This window comes from Myotis lucifugus, unplaced genomic scaffold, assembly GCF_000147115.1.
Source record: "Myotis lucifugus unplaced genomic scaffold, Myoluc2.0 scaffold_2343, whole genome shotgun sequence".
NCBI lineage: Eukaryota > Metazoa > Chordata > Mammalia > Chiroptera > Vespertilionidae > Myotis > Myotis lucifugus.
In genome coordinates, this window is record NW_005873391.1 from 8,929 (window position 1) to 15,088 (window position 6,160).

The 6,160-nt window shown below is 37.4% G+C and overlaps 1 pseudogene; it reads right to left on the reverse strand.

Moving 5' to 3' along the window:
• The window catches only part of LOC102426805, a 15,146-nt pseudogene that overhangs the window by 3,351 nt on the left and 5,635 nt on the right, over positions 1 to 6,160 (reverse strand).

Below are 6,160 nucleotides of genomic sequence, written 5' to 3' on the forward strand. Positions count from 1 at the left end.
CCATTATTTAATTGAGGTTTTTATCAATCCAATATGTAGTCGCATGGATTATTTATAAATGCTGGGCACTAGTCTTTTCTCAGATATATGGACTAGTAATTTTTTAGTTTCTGGTTTAGTTGCTCATTTTCTGAAGGGTGATTTTATAAGTACAAGTCTATTTCAGGGTTCACTATTATTTTTCTATATGTCTATCCTATTTAGCTGTCACACTCTTATGATTAGTGTCATTTTATAGAAAAGCTTGAAGTCAGGTAGTGTAAGTTCTCTAACTTTGTTCTTTTTCAAGATTATTTTAATATGTGATGTCATTTTCATATCCATATTCTGTTTTTAATTTTATTGATTTATTCTCTAATCCTTATCATTTTTCCCTTCTACTTACTTTGGGTTTAATTTTCTCTTCTTTTTCTGGTTTTCTAAGGTGGAAACTTAAACCATTGGTTTTAGGTCTTCCTTCTTTTCTAATATATGCATTCTACTATACAATTCCTTCTAAGCACTGCTTTCACTCTATCACATAACTATTAATAAGTTGAGTTTTCATTTTTATTTAGTTCATAATATTTAAAAATTTATCTTGCGGTTTCTTCTTTGACCTATGTGTTATTTAGATGTGTCTTTTTTAATCTTCACATACTTTTATTTTTCCAGCTATCTTTCTGTTGTTGATTTCTAGCTCAATTCCATTCTAGTTTGAGAGAAGACATTGTATGTTTCTATATTTTAAAATTTCTAAGGTGTGCTTTATGGCCCATAATGTGGTCTATCTTATTGAATATTTCATATGAGCTTGAGAAAAATGTGTATTTTCCTGTTGTTAGATCAAGTAATCTATAGATGCCAATTTAGATCCATTGTTTGATAACATCATTGAGTTTAACTATATTTTTGTTGATTTTCTACCTGCTGGGTTTGTCCATTTCTCATAAATGGGTGTTGAAGTCTCCGAGTATGACATCATACACATCATTTTCTCTTTACAGTTCTATTAGTTTTTGCTGCACACAGTTTGATGCTTTATTGTTAGTTACATACATGTTAAGGACTGTTATGCCTTCTTGGAGAACTGATCCTGCATCATTATTTAATGCTTTTCTTTATTCTGGATTAGTTCCCTGGGTTTGACAACTGCTCTATCTGAAATTAATAGCTACTCTTGCTGCTTTCTTTTGAGTAGTGTTAGTATGGTCATTCATTTCACTTACATATCCTATATAATAAAAGCCCAATATGCTAAGTGTCCAGTTGACCCGTTGGCCGTTTAACCAATCAAAGCATAATATGCTAATGATATGCTAAGGCCTCTCAACCACTCGCTATGATGTTCACTGACCACCACGGGGCAGATGCTCTGACTGGTAGGTTAGCTTGCTGCTGGGGTCTGGCTGATCAGGACTGAGAGAGATGGGCCGGACACACCCTGGAGCCCTCTTGCAGTCCCTCCCTGGTTGGCCAACCTCCCATGTCCCTCCCAGCCCTGATTGTGCACCAGGGGGGTCCCTCAGCCTGGCCTTCACCCTCTCACAATCCTGGACCCCTCAGGGGATTTTGGAGAGCTGATTTTGGCCCAATCCCACAGGCCAGGCCAAGGGACACCACTGGTGCATGAATTCGTGCACCAGGCCTCTAGTAAAAATAATAAAAGGCTAATATGCAAATCGACCAAACAGTGGAACGACCAGTTGCTATGACACACACTGACCACCAGGAGGCAGACGCTCAATGCAGGAGCTGCCCTCTGGTGGTCAGTGTGCTCCCACAGGGGGAGCGCTGCTCAGCCAGAAGCTGGGCTCACGGCTGGTGAGTGCAGCCGCAGTGGCAGGAGCCTCTCCCACCTCCACAGCAGCTCCCCTGTGGGGAGCGGGCATAAGCTGGCAGTTGGACATCCCCCAAGGGCTCCCAGACTGCAAGAGGGTGCAAGCCAGGCTGAGGGATCCCCCCAAGTGCACAAATTTTCATGCACTGGGCCTCTAGTATAAAAATATATGAGTAGATAGATAGATATTTACATAACATATATAACCAAATAAATTTTAGTATTATTTTAAACAAACTGTTATCTATTATATCAATAAACCATGCAAAAAATTAAAGTTTTTATTCTGTCTTTACTTACTTTGTTTTCAATGTTCTTCTTTACTTTATGTGGATCTCAGTTTCAAATTGCTATCATTTCAATTTTCTCTAAAGAACTTCTTTCAACATGTCTTGCAAAGCTAGCCTACTGACAACAAATTTCCACAATTTTTTTCTCCTGAAAACAAAACAAAACAAAACATTTACTTTACTACCTTTATCACTTTTGAAAGGTAGGATATAAAGTTCTAGGTTGGTGGGGTCCTTTTCTCTTAACACATTAAATATTTCCCTGTATTCTGTTATTGACTATCTGGTTTCTGGGTAGAAGTCAGATGTAATTCTTATTTTTGTTCCTCTACAGATAAGATATATTTCCCCCACAGTTTCTTTCCAGACTTTTATTTGTCTTTGATTTTATGTATTTGAAAATATGTGCCTAATGTAAATAGTTTTTTATCTTGCTTGGTGTTCTCTTAATTTCTTGGATCTGTGGTTTTGTGTCTTATATTAATTTAGAGAAATTTCAGTCAATATCATTTCAAATATTTTTTTCTGTTTCTTTCTCTCTTTTCTTCCCTTCTATTGTTCCTATTACACACATGTTATGTATGTGTAGTTGTCCCACAGTTCTAAGATATTCTGCTGTGTTTTTGTTTTTCTTTTCTTTGCTCTTTGGGTTTTAAGGATTCTGATGATATATCCTCTAGCTCAGAGAATCTATCTCTTTTAAAATTTATCATTATTGTTTATAGTATTAAAGATGTCCAGAGAATCTTTCTGGGGCCATGTTCAGTCTACTAATAAGCTCATCAAAGGCATTATTTATTTATGTTATAGTGCATTTTATCTCTAGAATTCTTTTTGGTTCTTTATTAAGATTTCTATCTCTTTCTTATTTTATCCATCTGCTTTTGCATGCTCTCTATATTATACATTAGTGCTCTCAGCATATTAATTGTAGTTACTTTAAATTCCCACTCTGATAATTCTACCATCCCTGCCATGTCTGGTTTTGATGTTTGCTCTGTCTCCTCAATTTGTGTTTTTTGCCTTTGGTACACCTGGTGATGTTTCTTGACAAACAGGAATGATGTAATGGGGGAAAATACTATTATAAGTAGGCATTTAGTATTGTGGTGGTGAGGTGTCAGGGGAAGTATATAGTTTTATGATTAGATGTTAGTCTCTTAGTGAGCTTATGTTCTGGACAGTAAATTTTACAAATGTTTCTTAGGGTTTTTTTTATCCTCTTTTATTTGGGAAAGTTGTGCAAGAGTAGGTTGAAGTAGGGTATTTCCCTTCTCCAGGTCAGTTAGGCTCTGGTTAACTAGTTTCCTCTCAGGGCAGATCTATTTATGAAGAACAGAGTGCTCTGGTATACAGTCATGTTCTGCTTAATGACAGGGATATGTGCAGAGAAATGCATTGCTAAGCAATATTTCTCATTGTACAAACATCATAGAGTGCACTCACTAACCTAGGTGGCTAGGCTATATGGTATAGCCTATTGTTCTTAGGATATAAACTGTACAGCATGTTACTGTACTGAGTACTGCATGCAATGGTAAGTATTTGTGTATCCAAACATATCTAAACACTAGAGGCCTGGTGCACGAAAATCATGCACTGGAGGGGGGTGTCCCTCAGCCTGGCCTGCACCCTCTCACAGTCCGGGACCCCTCACTTCTTACTGCCCACCTGCTTGCTGCTCCTTGGCACTGTCGTGGAGGCAGGAGAGGCTCCTGCCACCACCACCGCTCTCACCAGCCATGAGCCCGGCTTCTGGCTAAGCGGTGCTCCCTCTGTGGGAGTGCACTGGCCACCAGGAGGCAGCTCCTGCACTGACCATCTGGTCCCCGGTGCTAAGTGAACATCATAGCGATTGGTCGTTCTGGTCGTTCTGCTGTAACAGTCACTTAGGCTTTTATTATATGGATAGAAAATGTAGAGTAAATATATAGTATAAAAGATAAAAAAAATTGTACACCTGTGCAGGCTGCTTACTATGAATGAAGCTTGTAGGACTGGAAGTTGTTCTGGGTGAGTCAGTAGTGAGTGATGAGTGAATGAGAAGGCCTAGTCATGTATTATCATCATCAAGTATTATGTACTGTACATAATTATATGTGCTGTACTTTTATACAACTAGTAATGCAGCTGGTTTGTTTGCACCAGCCTCACTACTAACACAAGTGATGCATTACACTATGCCGCTTTCATGGCTACACTAGACTATAGGACTTTTTCAGCTTCATTGTAGCCTCATGGGACCACAGTTGTATATGCGGTTCATCCTGGACCATAATATTCTTATGTGGCATGTGACTGTATTTCAAAATAGTTTATTTCTCCTGTTCTCTCAGAACAAGGAAAGGATTTTTCTCAGATATTTACTGCAAGAATCTGGTCAAGCTCCTGGAGGTAAATCTTAAAATATTGTAGAGGCCCCGCTATGAATGGGTCCCCCTAGAGTTTTTAACTTTCAGAGTTGTGCACATTGAGCTTGCAGCAGTTTGTCAATTACAGTTCAGGTTTGCCTGCCCTGACACTCTTCCCACAGCAGTTTCTCTAATGAATCTCCGCTCTAGTAGTCATGACTCCCTCTATTCACCCGGCTGTCCAATTTGAGGGATAGCAGTTTGTCCCATGTTCTTACCTCTCTTATGGATCCTACAAGAGTTGTGGATTTTCAGTAGGCTAGCTTTTTACTTGTTATCAGGGTGGAGTGTTGACTTTTAAACTCCTTACATAGAGAACTGGAAACGTTTTTAAAATGAAACATATTAAAGTTTGCCAGGGTTGAGAGACAGAGGGGAGGGGGGCTCATGGGTATAGTTATGAGAGATCGATGCAACAGATCCTTGTAGTGGTAGAACCATTCATTATCTTGACTGTTATGAGATTACATGTGAAAAATTGCATAGAATAAATATAAATATGCACGCACACACACATGCACATAAAATGTTCATTTTTAAAAAATTCATAGAGGAAGAGATAGAAACATCAATGATGAGAGAGAATCATTGATCAACTGCCACTTGAACACCCCTTATTAGGGATCAAGCCTACAACCCAGGCATGTGCCCTGACTGGGAATTGAACCGTGACCTTCTGGTTCATAGGTACAAGCTTGACCAGTGAGCCACACTGGCCTGGTTGTAGTTAACTCTTGAACTAAAGATTCGTGTGAGGTAAATTGATAGGTGATTTCTGAGAATTATCTTGGCACTCTAGGACTCAAAAATCCATTGGCTCAATATATACTCCAAAAAGTGAAAACTAATTTGCTATTAAATTAAGACAAATGCAAAATGTTTAATTATTTGCATCTAAGATTATGGCATAGATATCAGTAATGTATCTAACTGATTGAGGAACATAGAATAAATGGAATTAAAAGCAGAAGTCATATCAATAGGGAAAATGCCAATAATAAACATTTAAAATAAAATATGAGAACAAAATTTAAAATAAAGATAATATGAGTTAATTAACACAGCTTCAAATGTCTTGATATATATGCTTTCTAGGAATCCCTGAAGCAGAAGACAGAGAGTAAGATAAAAATTTGAAATACAAATGGCCAAAACTTTGTTAATTTTATTATATTTACATTGTCAATGTGCATAACATTTTATTCTGTTTTATAAACATTATTTCTACATTTAAAACATTAATTCTATAACTAAATACATTAATGGTCTCTACACATGTTTTTGCCTCTTATTTTCTTGGTTAGCAAAAATATATCCTGGAGTGATTTCTTTAAAAGGGGCCAAAATTAATAATATTTCTAATATTTGCACATTCCCAACATGCTACTTGTTATCTTTATATGTGAATGACTGTATATAAATATCGAGTCAGGGCTATTTTTTTTCTTGAGACTTTTTAATTGTTCATTTGTCCTCTGGCATTGATTATGGTTATAGAGAAGTCTGAAGCCAAATTCACCTTTCTGCTCTCATCTTTATCTGCCTGCCCAGACCTCAGTTTTGGAGGGCACTTATTTGTGGTGACCATCATGTCAAGTTTTTCTGGCACACAGAATAAAGTTTAGTCTCTATTTCATGAC